A 23565-nucleotide genomic window follows, 5' to 3' on the forward strand; every position below is an offset into this window, starting at 1 on the left:
ACCTGTTTGGAAATTATTGGAAGCTGAGAATCGAAAAGGCAGACTGGCAAAAACTGTCCATTTATAAGACTTTCCAAGCAATTGCACCTAACCAGGGTCAGGTCAGTCTTCCCCAACTGTGGGCCTTCTGTGATATGTTGGGAATACAACTCCCAGCCCTGTAATGTTAAGTAAATTTAAGGTCCCCAAGCCAGGGAAAGTTGTTTGGTGCATTCTGTCCTACTAGCTAACAACAGTGCTGCAGACAAACAAAGCAAAGCAAAGCAAAACCCCAAACCCCGTCCGCCAGTTAGAAATGTCAACATTTTAAGTGTTCAGTATGGGAGCAAATTATTTCCTCCCACCAACCAGCTGCACAGAGAGATTGGTACATGTGTGCACAGTGTGGATTCAGACCAATATGTGCTGAAATGTATCCTTTGATTGGAATGCTATTTCTATTCATTTCACACCCTATTCTGAATCTCATCCTAGTCCGGTAATGCATGCCTAAGCAGCAGCTGTATAAATTCATAGAATCATGCAATTGGAAGGGACCTCAGACAACATCTACTCTAATCCCCTGCTCATTGCAGTATCCACCGGAGCATTTCTGAAAGATGACCATCTACCCTTCATAGCTTTCAGATGGGTATGTCCCCTAAACTTCCTGTGGCCTCATATTCACATCCCCTAATTGTGCCCTGTTAAGTTTTTCATTTTCGTTTTTGCCATAGCTTCATGACATTGTCTTCATCTCATGCCTAGTTCACAGTTCAGACAACATAACGTTGTCTTTAGCTGTTTCAGTTTTATAGTAGTGTTTTCCCAGTTCCTGATAAAAAAAGATGGCCAAAGATACAATCTAGTGCCTATCTACTAGTTACTGATACAGTCAGGGTCAGATTTGCCTGGCTTCAGTTGACCACTTTAGGCTGCTGTAGACAAGCCCCCTCCAGTCTCCTGTCCAATTTGGATTGGGCCATGAAAGAGATTGTCAGCCCTGTGAGGCAGGGCCGCAACTAGGGGGGGCAACCGGGGCATGTGCGCCGGGAGCCGTGCTGGTGGGGGCACCAAAATGAGTGCTGGGAGGGCGCCACAATGGGTGCGGAATCCATGTTTGCCCCGGGTGACACACACCCTAGTTGTGGCTCTGCTATGAGATAGAGCAGAGGTCATACTATATAACAGAATCTTTCAAGTCTCAGTGTGTTTCCCCTTCCCTCCCTTTATCTTCATGTGAACTAGGAAAGGGCCTTGTCTGAGATGTTTTCTCAAGATACTTCCTTGGTCTGGGATCAGGTCCCTCTTATCTGACTGTTACCTTGATAGCAGCTCTTCCTCCTGTCCTTCAAGGCCATTCTCTTTCCCCTCTACAGAAACTGGACACCTGGCTTCTGCCCATGTAATGCCTGACTGGCAGTTCCATAGTGCTTGTCAGGTTTTATACAGGATCCTTATAAACACCAGTTTAGTGTTCTTCTGAAAAAGTGCTAGATCTGTGTTTTTTAAAAAACAGGAGACTAGCACTCTTGAATTCTGCCAAACAGTCTGCCAACTGTGTAGTGCTGGTTCTGACCCTTGGGTGCATTACAGGTTCTCCATTGCTTTTTCGGAGTCCTACATCACACTGTCTACAGTTTTGCATGCTCCTATTTTTTACTGTTTTTTACTCTGGTGGGAAGCATTTTGCCTACTTCGTCCCAGCTCCATAGCTGCCCATGGGCTACCTCTGGGTTCTTCCAACCGCAAGGACAGAACTGGATTTGGTGTCAGCACTGCCATTCCCTTGCAGCTGTAGTCAAGGATGGAGTTTGCTCCTTATTGATTGTTCCCTCCAACTTACCATTCACCCTTTCTGCACATCTGAGATCTGTCAAGTGGCCTATTTTTAGAAGAGCCTGGCACATAAATAGCCAGGCTGATGCATAACAGGTGTGGAACACCCTGCCTGCAATTGTAAGGATTTGTCAAATGACAATACGCACTGTTCCAATCAGCCTCCTACATTCACCCAACCCTGTCCAACCCCATGTTAAGTAGAAAGATTAGTAGTTGCTCTCCCAACAGCATGTGACAGTGGGAAGGGAAACAAGTCAGGAAAATCCACCAGTTGCTTTCCTTAACTTGTCCTGCATCAAAAGCACCAGTTCTCAGCAATGTGGCAGAATGGCACTCAGCAATGTGGGGGCAGCAAATGTCCTGCTGGCATCCCAGCTCAAGGTCTGGTGGATAGTATTTCAAGGTGGCCACCTGGACGTGCCCTGTAAGAATCCTGGTTGCTCTTTTGTGCAAAGAAGCAGAGGACCATCCAATTTAAGCCACTAAGAAAAAACAAAGATGTAAGGGATATTATATTTAATTTAGTCATTGGTTGAGCAATTAAAAACTCCCCACAGGGGCTTAATAATTGATGAATTATGTCTCATAAGCATGGTGTTGCATGATGGTATCTGAAAAGATCTGAATCTTTCTTCAGAGCATTCCCAACATCTTGCCCATTACCCTTATGGATTGGATCTGTGGATTGGATTTTTTTTCCAGAAATGTGCTTGATAGGACTTTGTGATTATTTTTATCAAAAAGAAACAAGTCATGATCCAAATTCTGATTCCTAGCTTTCACTGAATTGTGTTTTGTTAGATTTTAGCATACCCCCCAAAAAAAAATATTAGGAGAAGGGGCCTGTTTTGAAGCTAATGTACCTGCCAGAAATTCATTAGGGACAAGACAGTCATAGACAGGAATGTGGATAATATAAACATGCAGTTGCCACTGAGAAACCTGAAGCAGGTGACTGTAACACGAACAGAGTGTCATGTTCACTGTTTCGATGTTCTGTTAACATCGTAACGTTTCACATGTCAAACTGTCGATCCGTGTATTACATGCTTGAACGCTTCCTGGTATTTTCCATTATTGCTGTGCTCTTTATTTTGCTACTTTGGAATGTATGTTTGGGTTTGCAACTCTGTTTAAGGTTACTTTCCCAGGCACATGTAACGGTTGCTAGCACCTGGGTGGGGGTGGTTGCTAACGAGCGCTTGGGGCGGGACTGGGTTGGAAGCAAGGCTTTTAAGTTTGTATTTGGCGCGCTTTTGCTCATTCTCAGCTTTCTCTGTATTTGCATACTATTCCTTTAATAAATCAGTTATCTTTAAGCCCGGGCTTGTGAGACTGAGTATTTGGAATTAGGCAACCATTACATAAAGCTGAGAATCATTTATATCATCTTCCGCTAGCCCCATCCAAGTTTGGGTAAAGGGGAGCGCTAGCGATGATAGAACCTCAACTACGCGAAAGTGATGGGAGCGAAGAGGAGCCAGACTCGACAAAGACCCTGGTGGCTCTGAGTTCGCGAGCCCAAAGGGCAGCGCGCCGAGAGAAGTGGGATGCCCAATTGGATGATCTATTGTTGGCAGTGCAGGGTGCTACAAGGGGTGAACTCCAGCCCGAGGTGGAAGCAAGAACGGGGAGGGATTCACCACAGCCATCCTGGGAACCTGAACTCCCGTTATCACCGAGGGTGGTAGTGACCACTAGACCCTTAGAGGAGCCTGTCACCCCTGCCCGCATGAAAGCAATAGAGGATAAAATGGACATGATAGTGGCCCTCCTGAAGGATATCCCCAGAGGGTTGGTGTCCCTGCAGGAAGATTGGGAGGAAGACCCCACACAACTGGCTTACCTGAGAGAGAGGTCCCCGTCACTCAGGGGAAGAAGCAGGATTCGAGCTTCCCGACAATCGAGGGGACGGGAGTCGAGAGCAACCAGGGATCGGCCACCACTGGGGGCTCGACGTGCGTTGATGTTTGTGGAGCCATCACAGCCGGCGGAGCCGATAAGAACCCTTCCACCATTTGGGGTAAAGTTTGATGGTGACCCTACCAAGCTATCCTTTTTCATTACTAATGCTAGACATTGTATGGAAGATTGGGGGCGAAGTTTTCGTTCGGAACAGGGTAAAATTAATATTATTGCTAACAAGCTAAAGGGGCGGGCAGCGGATTGGTATGTGCAGTTATGCCAAACAGAAGCTACAGAGTTAGAGGACTTTGATGAGTTTCTGTGGGCACTAAAACAGCATTTTGAAGACCCCTTGGCCCAAGAGAGAGCGAAAAGGGCACTGAAAAAACTTTATCAGGGAACCCTCTCCGTCGCAGACTACGCTTTGGAATTTAAAGCCCTGGCGGGGAAGGTAGAGGATTGGTCCCAGTCAACTTTAGTGGAAATGTTTAAACAAGGACTGGAGACGGAAGTCCTCCGGTGGGCTTTGTGTCGGAATGATCCCAAAACGTTGTATGGGTGGATACAGTTGGCGGGCAGCGCGGAAAACGTTCTAGAAACGTTCGCCCATAGCAAGGAACTGAAGCAGGGCAGAGCAACTAGAGGGGCTCGCACCATGGGATTTTCAACCCGCCCTAAAATGAAAAGTTGGAAGAAAGAGAACGACGATTTGTGAAAGGTCAATGCCTGAGATGCGGGAAGGAAGGGCATTGTGCCACTTTGTGCCCGAGACGCAGACTGGAGGAGCGGCCAGGGAAACCGTCGGGAAAATCGCCATCATTACCGCGTAAGATGAGGGCTGCCTGCGCGGAAGTCGACCCTTCAGACCTCCCATTTGGGGAAGAGGAGGAGGAATTACAGTTCGACCAGCCGGCGGGAAAAGGTTACCACCTGCTCTGAAGGGCGCCGTTGGGCAGGTGGAAGAAACCGGGCGCAACCATGATTTGGTGAGTGGGAATTTTCCTACACTGACTGTCAAGTTGAAATTGGGATCTAGAACCAAAACTGTGGAAGTCTGGGCTATGCTAGATTTGGGTTGTTCACGTTCGCTAATGCATCCCGATGTTGTAGCTGCCTTAGAACTGCCCACGTTCCCTTTGCAACGGCCAATGATCTTCACACAATTGGACGGAACTATGGCTGGGGGAAAGGCGGTCACCCACTCCACAGGACTGGTGGCTTTACAAATGGGTACCCATTGGGAGAAATTACCTTTTGTCATAGCTCCAGTGGGGGGTCCTTTAGTCATTTTGGGAATGCCTTGGTTCATACAACAAAACCCTTTTATCAACTGGCTGCATAGAACTGTAACGTTTGCTGATGGATTTTATAAAGCACCAGAAAAAGACTTATTGGGGGACATTGAGGGTGGACGGGTGACCACTGTACAAACCCTTGAACACCTAGAAGGACTGCCCAGGCAATACCAAGATTTTGCAGATGTGTTTGGAGAGAAGGAAGCAGATCGGTTACCGCCTCACCGAAAGACAGACTGTGCCATTGAATTTCTGCCCAATGCGAAATTACCTCACCCAAAAATCTATGCCATGTCCCCTAAAGAGCTGACTACACTGAGGGAATTCATTGACAAAAACTTAGCTAGGGGTTTCATTGAGCCAGCAAACTCCCCGGTGGGGGCACCTGTTCTCTTTAGACCAAAAAAGGATGGTTCTTTGAGACTATGTACCGATTTCCGCGGGCTCAATGCAGTATCAATATTAAATAAATATCCTTTACCCCTCATCAAAGATATGTTATCACATCTGGCCAAAGGTAAAATCTTCTCAAAATTAGACTTAAGGGAAGCCTATTTTCGCATTCGCATAAGGGAAGGGGATGAGTGGAAACAGCGTTTAACTGTCCTCTCGGGGCTTTCCAATACAACGTGTTGCCTTTTGGTTTGTCTGGGGCACCTGGGGTTTTTATGCAACTCATCAATGAGGTCTTGCATGACCACCTATTTAAAGGGGTATTAGTGTATTTGGATGATGTATTGATTTATACCGAAACCATGGCAGATCATATTCACTTGGTGCGTCAAGTGCTTGCTAAACTGAGAAAAGCAGAGTTGTATGCGAAACTGTCCAAGTGTGCCTTCCATCAATCACAAATTGATTACCTGAGGTATAGAATTTCAGCAAAGGGCATTGAGATGGACCCTGCCAAGGTTGAAGCCATTTTGGCATGGGAGCCTCCCCGTACCAGGCGGCAATTACAAAGTTTCCTTGGATTCACCAATTTCTATAGGGCATTTGCCCAAAATTTTGCTGAAACTGCCCTTCCCCTGACTGAACTACTAAAAACTAAAGCTCAGGGGGATATGTGGCGCTCGAAGAACCCAGGCGCGCTCCTTAAATGAACCCCAGCCTGCCAACAAGCGTTTGATGTGCTCAAACAGATTTTCACCACTGAACCTATTTTGCAGCATCCTAACCCAACTAAGCCTTTCGTAGTGCAGGTTGATGCCTCTGACTTCTCCATTGGAGCAATTCTGCTTCAAGCAGACCAATCTGGCACTTTAAAACCCTGTGCTTACCTCTCTCGCAAGTTCACAGAAACAGAGAGGAGGTGGCATGTTTGGGAAAAAGAGGCTTTTGCTGTCAAAACAGCCTTGGAAACCTGGCGTCACTTATTAGAAGGGGCTTCCCACCCGTTCGAAGTGTGGACTGATCATAAGAACCTAGAAGCCTTAAGCACCAGTCGAAAACTCAGCCCCAAACAACTTCGATGGGCTGAATTTTTCACTCGCTTCGATTTCACACTCAAGTTTATACCAGGCAGGAAAAACTTTTTAGCAGATGCTTTATCACGCAGACCCCAAGATGCTGGCCCTGGGCCAACGGTACAGGGTACTGTATGGACTGAAAAGCAATTGAGTTTGGCAGCTGTGACACGCAGTCAGACGCGAGCGCAACAGGCTCAACGCCAGACCGCTCTGCCTCCCTCCCGTCCGGCGCGTCTGCCAATTCCATCAGACTTGAAACAACAGTTGCTTTTCCACCTGAAATCTGACACTTGGTTACAAGCAAACTTAAACACTGTAACTTTTACTGAGAATCCTGTTTTTCATTGCAGCTTACTCAAGCCGTACCTGCCGTCAGACTGCTGGCATCCCCAACCGACCCCACCACCTCCCATTATGATCGATAACCAACAACACTTTGAAGTCAAGGAAATCCTTGACTCACGCCGCCAGCGCTCCACTTTGCAGTATCTCATCCGTTGGAAACATTTTCCTCATCCCGAATGGGTGTCTAGTCGGGATGTTCGCTCTCCCGACCTTGTTGCTCATTTTCATTCTGCCTATCCGGACAAGCCAGCTCCTTAGCATTGTTTTTAGGGGGGCGATATGTCATGTTCACTGTTTCGATGTTCTGTTAACATCGTAACGTTTCACATGTCAAACTGTCGATCCGTGTATTACATGCTTGAACGCTTCCTGGTATTTTCCATTATTGCTGTGCTCTTTATTTTGCTACTTTGGAATGTATGTTTGGGTTTGCAACTCTGTTCAAGGTTACTTTCCCAGGCACATGTAACGGTTGCTAGCACCTGGGTGGGGGTGGTTGCTAACAAGCGCTTGGGGCGGGACTGGGTTGGAAGCAAGGCTTTTAAGTTTGTATTTGGCGCGCTTTTGCTCATTCTCAGCTTTCTCTGTATTTGCATACTATTCCTTTAATAAATCAGTTATCTTTAAGCCCGGGCTTGTGAGACTGAGTATTTGGGATTAGGCAACCATTACACAGAGGCGGGGAAAAGAAGGATTTGAATTAAGAGGAGATACAGTGTAAATCAGGATTACATTCATCCTACTCTGTGACTGACAACAGGTAGTCCTCATTTAGCAGCCATAATTGGGATCGGTAACTCAGTCGTTAAGCAAAGCGGTCACTAAGTGATACCATGGTTGTGCTTATGATCTTACTTTAGCTTTCCTTTCCTGTGAAAGTTGTAAATGTGAGGATCGGTTGCAAAGTTACTTTTTTATCACTATCATAACTGCAAATGGTCACTGTATGAGGCAGTGTAATCCTTGGGTTACAGCAGCAATTGGAACTGGAATTTGGGATGCAGTCATAAAATATGATGTTCCATGGCTGCATCACTTAGCAATGGCAATCCCAGCAGTCCCCATGGCTGTTGTTAAGTGAGGATCGTGGGTCATCAAGCAAGGACCTCATGTGACCACAAGTTGTGACTTCCTTCCGGCTTCCAACAAGCAAAGTCAATGGGGAAGTCGGCAGGAAGTCACAAGTCCCGGGCAGCTTGCAAGCAGGCTGGTGGGTGGGTGAGTGCTTTGAAGGGCAGGGGGGGCGGGTGCCTTGGCACCATGCAACTGTGGGTGGGTGGGGGAGGGTTTGCTATGGTGCTGTGCAAGCGCAACAGGGCAGGGAGGGGGTACCATTAGCATTGTACTTAGCAGTGAAATTCAGAATGCAGCCAACGTTTCCATAATATATATTTAAAACATTATAAAGGATGCCTGCATTTGCTGTACTTGGCCTCCTTCAGGGAAGGTTGCCATGCAAGTGAAGTGCAAAAGTTGGAAAGAAGTCATTTCCCCCACTATGACTTACAGCATCTTCTAGAGTCCTCCAACCACTGTGGTGCCAAAACCATACTAATGAGGACGGGCTTTATATCACTTAAATGATGGTTAGGTAATGTGTGAAGATGCTATAAGTCATTAATGGAGAAATGACCATATCTTGCCCAAGGCTCCTCCTTATTCAGTACTAGTTTAGAAATTTATAGTACAGTACAATTTTACCATCCTCAATGAAAAGGTTGGAAAGACTCCTAAGATGCTGGCATTTTTACAGACTCAGCAAAATTGGCATGTGGAAACCTGTTGTTAAGATAATTGCAGAAGATTGCCAGTTGTGACACCGGCATGCTGCTTTGTCTTGGTTCCACAAGACATTTAATTCCAATGTGATTACAACCCAATATTAATTCATAGTCTTAATGCTATTAAGAGAGAGAAGGAGAAGGAGAAGAAAGGTAGAGAAAATTCCCATTTATGTTTTTGATATTTGGAAGCTGAGTCTCCTCTGCCTTCCCTCTCTTGGATGTGTTTCTAATGTCTTGAACTTATAATAAGAGAATCCTTCTAATTTTCATGGGACAGGGGAACATATATCTTTCTCCATTAATTCCCATGGAACAAAAGCATTAAAATAAAGATCCTTTTCACAGCAGCATCCTTGTTCTTAGCAACCCAGTAACCGCTGCTTTGGCAGCATCCTCTGAAACAAAATGGATGCCTGAGCCAACTTGTCATGGGAATCCCAGCAGAAGAAGACAAGGAACACAAAGCCAGAATTTAGAAATTCAGTTAGAAATCTGAACTTCTCTATAAGACCAAGAAATAGTTTTATCTCTGCCTCTACCTCTATCTCTCCAGGCTTTTAAACTTTAAGAATCGTGTTATTTTTTAGTATTTATGGTAATTTGTAATTTCAGGAAATCTTTACTTTCTGTAAACTGAATTTCTATTGAAGAAATTTAAGACAGAATTAAGAATTAAGACAGAAATGGCTTTCCAGCTGTCATTCCTTTTTTGCCCGTTACTAGTGTTAAAATCTTGTGTCCCAAAAGTTTTTGCCTGCCATGAACATAATTGATAGGTGCAATATCCTTGTGATTAGGATGTGGGTAAATACATTCACAGAAGTAACTGTCAACCATCAATCAATAACCCTAAGCCTAACCCATTTGGCAGGGAAAAAAGTGTGAGACAGCCAAAATAAGCAGACATAATCAACTGGGGTGAAACTCCTGGCAAGAAAAAAAACTTGGCAGGCAAAAAAGGAACAAGAACAGCCTTTCCTCTCCCATACATACACATACCTGTCCTCTGGGGCTTAAAGAATTCTCAAGATACAACAGCTAGGAATGAACGTATCGATGGTGAGGTGTGCCTCAAAATAGGGTTACCAGATCTGGGCTGCAAAATCTGGACCACAGCTATATGGCAGCAAAGAGTTAGTTTTCTGTATCCATCTAATAGTCATCCATATTGTGGAGTCCTTGGTGCTTTCTGGGCTTGGTTGTTTGTGATGATGTTACCTAGTTGGGTAATGAAACATCTGCAAACAAACAAACAAGCTCAGAGAGCACCAAGGACTCAACCGTTCAACCCTGAGCTACAGATATTCTCTTTTATTGGAATCATCCAGATCTTTAGAGATCAACTCTGTAGTTGTACTCAAGTAAGCACTCGTTTGGAAGATTGTGTAAACGCTTACCTGAAAAATTTGACGAGATCACCATATTTGGGGCCAAAACTGAGAAAATTGCAACCACAATAGCAGGGTGCTCATTTGCTTGGTGTATTGTCTGTACAAGCCATGTTGTCAGGTCCTATTGTTAATCAGAAGCATGGATAAAAGTATTATTACTGTCATCTCACATAGAAAGAATTTTAAGTGAGGAGATTGCAAAGACCAGCTGGTAGCAATAGCTTACTGAGGTATTTTAACTAAAGTACAAAGAGAATTAATGAGATAGCTACAAAAGTGAAGAGTCTATCTGTAATTTTAACAGCTGGAGAAGTGGCAGTGGAATGCTAACAGGGAATCAATTTTCTCCTCTTGGTAATCACTAAATTGCTCACATTTAGTTGGTCTTATTAGGGACAAATGGAAGTTTGAGATTTAATAAGCTCTCCTTTACATGAGTTTGAAGAAGGAAGGGATGGCTGTGGATAATTGCCTTGTTTTGTGGAGATTTAAGGAAGGGAAAAGCAGGATGTTTGAATGGATATGGATCATAGTTTCTATACCCTCAAGTCTATTTTATTGGACATGTTTCTTTTGCTTCTTGCAACGTTGTTCTCCGTTGGCTTTATTCCTTTAACACAGAGAAGGTTGCCTAGTAGATACCAAAAAGTATTATTCTATTCTTTCTCTTCCCATTTGTCTTCTAAAGAACCTTGGTGACCATGTGTTAAAGAGTTATGAGTAACACAACAGGCAGTGAGATGGCTTATGGAAAATGCAAAACTGGAAGACTGGAAAAAAAATTCAGATGAAAGAAGATACAGTAAGTTATTGTTAAAAGAATAAGTTTCATTCATCATCTTGACAGGTCAGAATGATTGAGTGACTATAATTATTCCCTGGGCAACTTGGCCTTGCTTATTCTCCACTTGCTTGCATTTGATGCTTGCTTACAGTACCCGCCCATTCTTAACCTACAAGAAGTGAGATGATCAATGGAAAAAGAAACAATCACACACACAGATCTTACAAGTAGTGGAGTGATTTTTTTCATTAATTCTTGCAAGTTTTCAACCAAAAGCTTTTTGGAACTATACTGCCAAGATGCATTTATCTTTGGTTTTATGAATGTGGGCTGTTTTATTGAACCTGTTCTATACTCCTCCTTGCAAAATGTTGAAAAAGGAGTTATTTGAAACAAGCAGTGTCAGGAATTCCTCTTAAAGGCCATGAGTATGTTCTGCTGCCTGCATTTCAAAACAAATCTGTCTAGGAAGAAAATAGCAAGCCAAATGAAAGCTCCATTAGAGCAGAAGGAAAAAAAAGTCAAAACATGAAACATTGTAAAGGGTTTGGTATTCCACTATATTGTACAGTATTTGCTTTAAAAAACTGGACGAAGGTTTTCAATGCTGCATTGCCTTAAAAGCTAATAATCAGAACAAAGAAGACAATTTGGGGGAAGCATATCTGAAAGACTAATAGTTAGATGCTAAAAAAGCTTTCTTTTAGTGACCTCTTGCAATTATTAAAAGGAAAAGTTGAGAACAAACAGGATGAGTTTCGCTACGCTGAAATACACTTCAGAACTTTTAAAAGAGCGTACCAGCTGATAATGCCCAACTGAGCAGAACAACAAAAACACCTTAAACTGCTTTTTGTTCCTCAAAACTCCTCAGTCCTTGTATCTCTACTTCTTAGATACATCTATTTTTGTACTCGTTTAATAGACGTCCATTATACAAAAATGGAAACTTCTATAATGTTGTAGGTTTCTTAGCTAAGCCTAGCTTTTATGCTTTATGTGATTTTCATTCTTTGCTTATTGCCTTTTAATGTGTCTTTATAACAAAATGTTCATAGGACTTCACAAAAAACATAGGGAGATCAATCCATCTCTTTTGGGGGGCTTGGATTACAACTTTCACAATTTCTAGTTGTCATGGCAATTGGCTGTGTGGGCTGGGAATTATGGGAACAGTATTCATTAACATCTGGTAGATAGAAGGTATAGGAAGCTCTATAGGAGGAATTCATAGATTTTTTGGCAAACTTTTATTCTGTAAAACACGCACCTGATTTCTAGGCTACTATTAGCACTAGGTTGGATGGTGACTATTATTGGCAGTCTATTGATAAGCTTTAGAACTAATTTATGGGACACGAACTAATTATGGCGTTTTCCCCATTTCTCACCCTACTGAGAAATGGCTAAGAGCTCTTGTTCAAGCATGCTCATAGAAAGTAGTTCTATGAGTACTCTACCATAAACTCTCATTCATCAATCTACTACTCAACCTACTCTGGAGATGTTTGCAAGAGCATGCTGAATTGTAGCTTGTATGTATGGCAGAAGATTCAGAAGCCTTCTCTGCAACAAGTGTGCCTGAATACAAGCTTTGACCCAGATAGAGAAAACAGAGTAACTGTTTTATAGTATTTGTAAGAGCTATATGAAGTGCCCCCTATTTCCAAGTAATTCTACTTAAGTGCAAAATCAATATCAACATGTATCTCAAGTGAAAGTGTCCTTTCCCATTATGGAAAGCTCTTATTTTGTCTGAGTTTGTTTTAATCGAGCATTTGTTCCAATGTCTGCAGATGTCGTCAGCTATGAAAACAGAAAGAAAACCAAATTAGCACAATATATTAAGGCTGTACTGCACAATCATCCAAAGGTCTGCTCTCCTGCTGTTTTTGCTTTACAGGAATATTTTCATTTATTTCCAAAAGTCATAAGCCATCTTTGCTGTATGGAGGGGGCTTTCTGCACATTCCACAGTGAAACCCTACACAAAATTCATTCCTTGATATTAGGAATCATATTACCACTGAATTATGAACTTCAGCATAGATATCATAACCAATAATGTCTCACAGTGCTGATTTCCATAAATTTACTTATTCTCCCCATTAAAAACCACTTAAGCTAATGGTCATAACTCATGTTGTGATAACAAATGACATAAATGTCACATTATCTGAATAAAGTATTTTGTCTCCTTGGATATCTTGAGTTCTAGAATTAAAATAGGGGAGCTAACCTGATATTTAGCATGGACTCATCAATCTAGCTGGTCCTGGATAGTGTTTTTGAGAATGTTTTTGAGGCTTCTAGGGTCACAAGCTTTTATTTCCAATACCAGTGGGGTAGGGCGGCTGATGTATTCTACAGCTGTTGTCTTTTCTTCTGTATTGTTTTTTTCAGTTTGTCCTTCCTCATTTCTGGAACAAATGGCTATGACTTGTTCTTCATCTGTGTTTCCTATGATCTGTTTCATTGCTATATTTCCCATGAGCACCAGTAATGTTTTGTGTGCCCAATAGGACTATATAAGTACTGAGTCTTAGTTTGTGCTATGCTATTTTAGAGTCAATCTTAGCAAAAGATTATGGTATGTCTCAAGAATACATGAGCAAGGCTGTGTGTGTGTGTGTGTGAGGGGGGGTTCTAAAAATGTTGAGATGGTAGCTGCAACCATGTAAGTCCTCCCCATTTTTCATTGCATGGTTGGGGCTTTGATTGTGCAGTCACAGCCACCATCTTGACTTTTGAACTCCCCTGGAGGCCCCTAGATTAGTAATATAAACAAGAGTTTACTTAAGAAAAAAGAAAACAAAAAGTCCAAAGACATGGATAACACTAATGAAAATTAATAATGTCGCTCTAAAGTAGTTACTTAGATGTAACTTACCTGGGTAGGACCTCAGGTTTCAGAGCATGTCCACATTTCCTCAGATGATACGAGAGAAAGCATGTCTGGTCTCCAGATCAATTGTTGTTTAATGACTGAGAGGGATTCTAAGATGAATTTAAAAATGTTTCCTTCCTTTTTCTCCACTTTGTATCCCATCTTTTCATAACACACTCTAAATATAAAGCAGATAAAATCCACTAAAGACAACTCCTAAAATAATTATTAATCCAATTTAAAAGGCTGGCTGAAGAAGGCTGATTCTTCCTGAAGGCAGAAAGAATGAGTGCTAACTTACAACAAGCTGATCATTATTCTGCCCCGGCATTGACTATCCTTCATTTCTTATCTCAGTGGTCTACTAAGAAATCAGTAAATTACTTAAATGTTGGTTGTACTCCTTAGCAATCTACATAAATATAAAAGAGCTTGTTAGGTAATGTTAAACAACTATTTTGTTTGCATATTGAGATACATTTGGGGAATGAAGATTAATTGCTCTATATTTTTTGGCATGGTACCTGCTTACCATGTATTTTGAGAGGTACCGTTGAGTTAAGCAGAATTTTATCAGAATGAAAACAGAATTAAGTATCCCAGAAAAGGGTAAAGCTGATTGACCACAACACTGAATAAGAGCATTGCACTCCGCAAGATTTTGCAGATCACATTTGTTAAAATGTGCAATGTATTTTTCCTATGTGAGGCATATTTTGGGGTGAAAAGTTTTTACATAATGCTAAGAACTCAAAACAAGCAAGTTCAAAGGTTAGTGCAATAAAGTTTTGGGGGTTGCTAATGGGATTGATTAATGTTACAATTACTGTTGATTTGACTCCTTAAATAAAAAACATCTGGTCTATAGTATTTCTTTTCAGTTCCATATCACAGCTACTCAAAATAGTATGCAAGGTTGCTCTCTGGTGGTAATTGCAAAGGAATATAAAGCAGAACAATTTTGCTAGGCCTGTGAACGTACTTTATCTTAAAGAGATTGTTAAAAGGTTAGAAATAATTGTTAATAAAACTATGAAGAATAATCATTTTGTTTTGAATTGATTCCTTTAATTTCAGGATTTTAAAAATTGCAATATTTAAAATATCCATTAAAGGATTGATAGTTATAGAAGTGCTGTTAGGGCCTTAGCTGATATTGTCAGTTTAGGAGTATTTGAACAACTGATTCTACAGGGTCAGATTTCATCCTTCTGAACCAAATCCCTTTCCCACACAATCCCCCAGCAATTCTCTCCAATATGAAAGAGGAAGCATTCATGGAACTGTGCTTGAGTTTCAAGGTAGTGCTTGAAGAGGTTTTCTGAAACATGACTTAATCTGGCCATCTGCTCCAACTAGTGAGGTCCTGGCCAATCTGAAGTTGTGAATTGTGCTTCCTCTTCCATACTGCAGTGCCTATTTATGCCACGTTGCAATGGCTTCTTGGTGAAGCTTCTTCTCAGCTAACATTTTTAATTATAGTTTTTAATAGTTTTTAACTGTTTTAATAGATACATTATATTGATTGTTTAGCTTTTGTTTTAATTGTGTATGCCACCCAGAGTCACATGAAAGTGATATGGCAGCTATATAAATCCAATAAATAAATAAATCTGGAAAGGATCACATCGATTCCACTCATTCATCCCTTGTTGCTTTTCTCATGTATCCCTTACTTCCGTTCTTCCTTTTGGCTGGGTTTTTTGGGGAAAGCAGTCATAGCCCTTGGGTTGCATGTAGCTCCAGCACCCCATTTGCAATCCACAGCACCCCAATGTTGCACCACTGAAATTTGGCAGCAAAAATGGTTGCATTTTGGCAGCATTACGGGGGATAACACCTAATGGTGTCAACAGTATGACCCTAGATAGCTTCCTGGGTCTATCCAGGTTGTCATGAGTACTGATGGCGAGCAGGAGGAGGCCTCTATCCAGGGGGGAAAACGCATGCATAGTACTGAGGAATTAAGCAGCCATTCAGAGAGACACAGATCAGACCCGCCTTGACTTTTGGGGTTTATCTGTCTGGGTTTTCCCATGCTTCTTCAGTTTGTTAGGATTCTGTCTTATGTAGCAGTAATAAACACTAGAGACCTACTCCTCATCTCAGCGTGATTCCTGACTGTTAGGACACAGGTTGGGAGACTGAGTTGCAGAACCGGACCATTCAGAAGCTACCTATCCTTGACCTAGGCATGGTTTCTGGATGGGGAAGCTTATGGCCAAATCTCCTAGAGTCACATAAAAGTGAGTTGGGTGGCTATATCAATCAATCGTCTATGGACCAAAGGTACCTATTCCTGCTCTAATACATTTTTTCTTTTATCCTTATTATAGAGATAAAGATAATGAGGGCACAGCCAGAAGGCTATATTAGACTGCTATCCACCAATCCTTGACAAACAGAAAAGTATAGATAACATTTGCTACCCTAAGTTCTTCTTCTGCCTTATTTATGAAGTTGAAAGCGGTGCTGCCTTTACAGTTTTACTCCTCATCCACAAACTCCTTCTGTCTAGTGCCATGATCACCTACTAATTGTTTGTTGAGGATATGTACCATAACAGACCCTCCATCTTGGTGCCAACCTACCACTGATCAAAGTGATCTGGCAAGAAAGTGATGGTTTCCATTGAAAAATGCAGTACAATCTCCTATACAAATATTCAGATTCACTTAGAATCTGGCCAACTAGCCAATTGTAAGACTCACTCCCTTTTATCTGGTCATAGGGCTCTGTGACTCCATGGCCATTTCTGGATGCCTTTGTACTTGCTGAAGAGTAGAAAACCTAGGGAGACATGGATTCTTCATCCTCCTTTCTCCTCTTCTCTCCTATTTCCTGCCCTTACCTCCAAGCTTCTCCCAAGGCAGCCTACAACAACCACAGCCCCACCCTCATGTGAGGGCAGTAGTTTTTTAGAGCAGAAAGATGGAAAAAAAGCACATTATTGGGGGCGAGACAACTTAAGGAAGAATCCCCCGGCCTTGTTTCTCCTCCTGCAAAAACTTGTCTGTTGTTATCATTAATTGATTAAGCATCCCTGTGATCAAGTACTGTTACTTAATTGTATATGTTGTGATTCTTGCAGACACATGGGAGATAGTTTTTCTGGAAGTTTCTGTGAAGCAGACAGCAAAAAACCTATTCCTGGTTCTAGTGTCTTTTGTTTGTCACCCCTGCTTTGCCTTTTCTATTTAACAAAGTGGGACTGTTAAAAAAAAGCCACCACAGTGCACAGATTTATAAATATAGTAGGGCTTGTATCTTGGTGGGTAGGGGTATAGGCTTATTATTATCATTGATTGATTAAACCTGCCTGTAATCTAGTTTGGTCTAGTGGTTAAGGCAATGGTCTAGAAACCAGGAGGCTGTGAATTCTAGTCCCGCCTTACGCATGAAAGCCAGCTGGGTGACCTTGGGCCAGTCACTCTCTCTCAGCCCAAGTCACCTCACAGGGTTGTTGTTGTGGGGGAAATAGGAGGAGGAAGGAGCATTAGGTATATTCCCCGCCTTGAGTTATTTATTAAAATAATAAAGGCAGGATATAAAATAAATAAAAATATTGTTCCTTGATTATCTTAGACTGCCTATATATGTTTTAATGTCTTCAGATTATTAATTAAGATTAATGTTTAGACCTAGAAAGGAAATGACTAAAGTGAAAGTAGAAGATAAGCTGTATTGATGAAATACAGAATTTTTCTTCTTGCAGTTGGCTTCCAGAAAGTCCTAAGATTACCCATTATATGTGGCAATTTATTTTCCATCAAGATGATAATTTGCAACACTCTAAATTCATTTACAAGTGTTTAAGGGAATTAGTAGAAATTTGTAGTATCCTCTGAGAACATTGATTAGCAATTCAATGAACAGCCCTTTTATTGATTCTGCAATTAAAGGCAATCTCTCCTTTAATGTCCTATAAATTGCATATTGTTAAGTCAGCCCATGTAAAAGAATATCTCCAAGCTACTTGCTATGTGCTGTTATGATATCCAAAAGAATTGTGAGACTTCAGTATTTTTATTTCTTTATCATACTTCTGTCCAACTCATTTGTGGATGAACCTATCTGTGGCAGTTAAGACTAATAATAATAAAAAAAGTCCCCAGACAACATTAATATAATGCTGGAATTTCCCTCTGAAGATCTGTGATTGAAAAGCATGACTTTCAGTTCAGTAGCTGCCGTATAAGAGTGGGTCTGCTGTCTCACGTGAGTGCTTGTTACAGCTTAGCCTATACCTGTTCCGTTAGAAGTAAGTCCCTCTGTGTTCAATGGTATTATTTTCCTTTTTTGGATGTTCTGCAAATAGAGGAAATGTTGCAAAGATACCTTTTAAATTGAAAAGAAACTAAATCTAGTTTTGCTGGAGTTTATTGACTCTTGGGGAAGTATGGAGTAGTAAATATTAAGTATTCTCACCACTTGTCATTGCTTTTTTAAAAACCAGAACTGAGTGTAACAATAATGGAGATTCTGATGTGTTATTGATTTGTCACTGCAGTGCAAGACCCATATTTCAATAGTAAATTTGAAAATTTAATTCAGTCCTGTAGCTTAGTTACATTCGTTAATAATGGCCTAGGATAACAACATTATTAGCAGGGTTTATATTTTGCATTTGGAAAGACCAAGTGAACTACAGAAGGTCTGAACTACTTGGGAGCAATAGGTTCCACGCAGCCTGAATTTTTGGTGTGTATCATGTAGGGAAATGATATACAGCCAATGTGATGGTAAGTAATTCTGTATGAATTTACAACTGTATTTACAGCTGTAGGCATAATCAAATCACATTCATTGACTAGTTTCTTGGAGCACTCCCAGAACTGATCTGGCATCCCCAAAGGGGAAAAGCCTGATCATAACACTTTCAGATGACCTATGTTCAAAGTTTAAGTGATATATCAGGTTGGTATTATAAGGAAGACTTTATTTCTCTCTCCTTGTTGAGATGCTATGTAAGATAACTAGACCTGGATGTAAGAATGACTCTGGATCCAGCAAAAATTAATGTTATGTTACAGAAATTTCAGCAGGCTCCAGTTGTTTAGTATAACTAAATTAAGGGGATTGGGGGGGGGGGTGTGCTGAGTCACAGGATGAAATTGAAAAGGCTGAAAGTATAGACTATAGTTAACAGCCTCCTGTGACGTCTGGAGAAGGCAATGGCACACCAACCCTCTATAGTCTGCCAAGAAAAAGTCGCGAAAGCAGCGTCCCCCTAAAGGATCAGACATGACTTGGTGCTTGCACAGGGGACCGTTCACCTTTCACATAGACTATAGTTAGGACACAATTCAGCCTTTTTTTAAAAATTCAGCAGGTACACATATGCAATCTTTTATAATATGAGTTTGTGAGAGTGGAGGGCCAGGATAAGGATTGTTCTTTTTTGTCAAAACCTCAAAGATATGTCAAGATTCTCCAATGCCAGATCTTAAAGAAAGACAACCCCCACCCTGCTCACCAGTCCAATCTGTTTGTCAGCCAAACTCTGATCTGTTGGCATTTAATACCATGGCTGGCCATTGTAAACATTTTAGCAGCCCTGCAGGTTACAAGTTTCCCCGCGGAGAGTCTTGTTTTCTTTGGATGTTGCTGCCAATCTATCCAGAAGGGAAAAGTTATTTCAGTGCACTGCCGGGAAAAGTCTCCCCAGTTTTCACGGCACACAAATGACATCAGTTCAGCTATATACTTGTTCACCTTCCTCTCCATACAGGAGGAACATTGTGCTGTTGTTCACGTAGCAAAGTTTTCTGGGGTCTTGCTGGAAGTTAACTGCAAGGATCACATCCATATTGCTGAATCACCCATTCACTGTGTGGTGGAGACGCTTCTTATAAAAACATTGGTATAAAAGCGGATTCATTACTGTGTGGTAACCGTGTGGCTTCTCCGAACTAGCACTGTGTCATCTTATCTTTTTCATATACTGTACAGTGTGGAGCAGTGTTTCTCAACCTTGGCCACTTTAAGATGGGTGGACTTCAAGCCAGCTCTGGGGAATTCTGGGAGTTGAAGTGCACCCATCTTAAAGTAGTCACGGTTGAGGAACACTGGTGTGAAGAAAATAGTCTAAATAGAAAATGTGACTTAGTGTATAACATGAACACCATAAAGCTACAATTTGCTGTGGATGCATAGTTTAGCTAAGCCCTCTACAGCTTAGTCTTCTATCAATAACATGTTAACAGTAAGAACCCATTTTACAGATTTCTTGTGGAAACAAACATAGTCATGGTGGTTGTTGAAACTTTGAAAATTCAACTGTTGCCTAATAGAGAAATTATTAATGGCATCAAAGCAGGGAATGAAAGTTTTTCATTCACAGGCAGAAGCAGAAATGGGAAGGAATATAATTTATATTTTTATTCAGTCACAGTACCAGAGTTTTCATTTAGTTGTGACCATTAATTTTAATTAACGAAATACATTTGTATTTAAGCAGTAAAAGATTCCAAAATTATTATTACTGAGGTGGAACTGTAAAAAATGATAAACTATAAGAATGACTAATGCTATATAAATCCATATTGTGCAACTAATCATGCAGGTGCTATTTAGGAAATTAGCATATTTACTAGAACTGCCTCTCTTTTGTATTACTATCATTTGTCACTGTATTTTTTTAAAAATCTAGTTCTTTATAAACTTGTTTGCCATATTGTATGGCTGTTTTCTGTTTTCTAAAATAGTTTACACTGAAAAAGTATTCCACTCTCAAAACATTCAGCAGAAAAGCAAATACAATTCTTGACAGATAACTTTATAGTCACAAGGGAATATTTTTATTTTTGTGTTTTTAAAAAGATTGTACTGCATCAAGTGTAACATGTCCAGGGGTTATGCAACAATAAATTATGCATTATAAATACAACCAAACAAATCTTCATATAGTTGATAGTAAATATCAAATGCCAAGATTTTCATCAAAATTCATGTTTCATTTCTGGGGATATGCCTTTCCTGAGAGGGAACCCAATCACAAGCAAGGCCCTTTCCTTGGCTGAGCCTGAATAACCAGGAGGGCCAGAAGAAATTTTCATAGTTAAAAGTGTTCCTTTAAACCTGGATGGGTAGAAGATCTGCAGTTCTTGCCAGTCTCTCAACAGTTTGCTGAGGCAGTGTAACGAGGTGGTTCACACGACCGCTTTTCTGCTGGATCTGCATTATCTTCTAGACCAGCCTTTCTCAACCTTTTGACCATGGAGGAGCCTTTGAGATATTTTTCAGGCCTCGGGGAACCCCTGCACATTCAGGCTCAAATATAGGCCAGAAGTTACATTATTATATTAATTTCATGGGTAGGCCTGTATATATGCATGAACAGTGTTCTTTAACTAAGAATGAAACTTACCTCTTTAAGGTAAGTTTCATTCTTAGTTAAGAAGTTTCCCAAATTTGAAATATTTTTTTAAAATAAATTGTGATCTCCCAGGGAACCTCTAGTGACCTCCCATGGGACCTAAGGGTTCCATGGGACCCTGGTTGAGAAATTCTGTTCTAGACATATTGGTGATCTCACATTTCAGTTGCTTTCACGTAGGCAGAGGACAGGCTTTTGCTGAGTACAAGACAGTAAGTGGGAGGTGAGGTCACCTGCGTGTAACTCATTGCATCTTAGTGGACTCTGTCCAAGAACAACATTTGCTGGCATACTATGTAAAATGACCACTCCCAAACAACCTAGCTGCTTATCGAAAATGACATGTACAGAGACGTGCACGGAAACATTTTGGCACCAAAGCTAGTTACCTGTAAGGCAGGGTGGAATCAGCTGTTTGGCCTCAGAGTAGCAAGCAAAACTGCTCCATTTCTTCAGCTGTGTAGAAAACATGCATAGGCCTGGAAATCTCACCCAATGAGGAGTTTGCATCACATGAACTCTGTTTAAAAATCCACAAATACCCATGCCATTGTCACCCAATCAGAAATGTTGACGAATACACAGAGCTATGCTGTCGGCATGCAAAGTACAGTTGTCCTCAGTTACATTTCGTTTTTACCTTCTTAAAACTACCTTCCATAATGCCTTCTAAAAAATCAAAAAAGTTGCCACCAGGAGCTGACTTGGAATTTGAAAAAGCTGACAGGCAGAAACCCAGATTGCAACCTTATTTTGAGGCAGTGGGCTCTTGGGTGGTAGGGGAGGCAGCACACCAGTCCTGCTGAAGGAAGATAATCAGTTGTTCAATCTCAAATGACACTGAAACTGTGAAAGATTAGAGCTAATTGCACCTAATTTGGGAGACATAAAACAGAACTGTCAAATGCGTTATTCCTTGCAGGCAGCATGTTCAGTTTGAACCAAGGCGGTATGGTTGCCCCATCCCAGCGAGCAATGCTTATGGCAGAGCTGAATGAGAAAGCTAATAAAGACATCTTTTTCAGGGCTGCCTCAGCTGCCCACCTGCTGCTTGACAGCTTTACACAAGTATGACAGGTAGAAATGTCAGTGACAATCTCCCCCTCTAATCTACTGTTTAAAAATTGAGACTGATGGTGTCTGTACATTTCTTGGAGGAAAAGAAATGTGGGAATAAGTTACAGGTTCTCTCTGGCTCTTACGGTTTTGTTTGTTTGTTTATTTATTTAAAAGTAACTGCATTCTAGCAACTTCTCCAGTCTCCCCCCTCTGCTGTTTAACCTAAGAGAAGCTTTAAAGAACCAGATTGTAAAGCTAAACTCAGAATGAAAAGGCATCTTTAGTGCTAAAGCTGTACAGGATTTCTCCACATGGATAATGTCCTGTCAGGAAGTACTTGGGATGGTTGTGGAAATGGCTGAAATGGCTGAATCAACAATGAACTAAAGATGAGGCTTTGGAGGTATTTCAGTTATTTAAGATTGCCTTCACAGGCAAAATAGATCTGACTTATTCCTTGAGTGGGTTTCTTTAAGGCTTCAGACTGATCAGGACCCAGGAAACCAAAATTGTCATGCCAAAAGACGACTAGAGTCTACTTGAGGAGATTCCTTCAAGTTTTATTGGTGGAGCTTTTATCTACATATCCTGTACAAGAACATAATGGAGAAAAGGAAGAAGTGACAGAGAATGAACTCTGGAATACAGCTATCATCTAAACCACTAAAGCAACAACAACAGATCAGAATTCTGACTCTACATCTTTGTTATGAAATGATTGCAGAAGATGATAGGATACTGAATCTGACCGTTTTTATTGTCTATCCTGACAAGACTATCTTGGTTTACAGAAGGGTTACTGTATTACTCTGACGCAATAAACACCAGTGTTACCTTACTCTTGTCTACACCTATTGAACTAGTTTCTCAGGGAAAAAATACAACGAATTTTGTGGCACCCAAAAGGGAAGTGCATGTAATATGGCATATGTTTTCATCTGATTAAGTTGAGTGTAGTTCTTGTAAGCTAATGCCATATTAATTGGTTAGTACAAGTCTCTTTGATGTTTTGCCCGAAGAGCCAATTCCAATCATTATCAATCATAGTGATACACCACTAATGTTTTCTGTAACAGTCTAACAAGTCTCCCCTCCTGGATACAGTGGCTACCCAAGATTCAGGCAGAGATCTTTCCTAACTTTATCTGGAGATGTTGGGAATTGAAAGTGGATATTTCTTCACACAAGCACATACCTTTATAGCTCAGTTGAAAAGACCAAAACAGTAAGACAGCAGTTATGACACATGCCTAAAACTATGAAGACTCCTAGCTCATCTTACCTTTATCAAGATACATTCAATCTTAACTTGCTTCAAAGGTCAAAGCTTGGATAAAACCGGATAAGTGTATTGTTGTGTTCAGTTCCTTGGAAAAAGGCTGCTTAGCAAACAATTCACGTTCTATACAATATCAAACAATAAATGATCTTTAGTTTGATTTTGTAG

The sequence above is a fragment of the Candoia aspera genome, chromosome 2 (assembly GCF_035149785.1).
Source record: "Candoia aspera isolate rCanAsp1 chromosome 2, rCanAsp1.hap2, whole genome shotgun sequence".
Lineage (NCBI taxonomy): Eukaryota > Metazoa > Chordata > Lepidosauria > Squamata > Boidae > Candoia > Candoia aspera.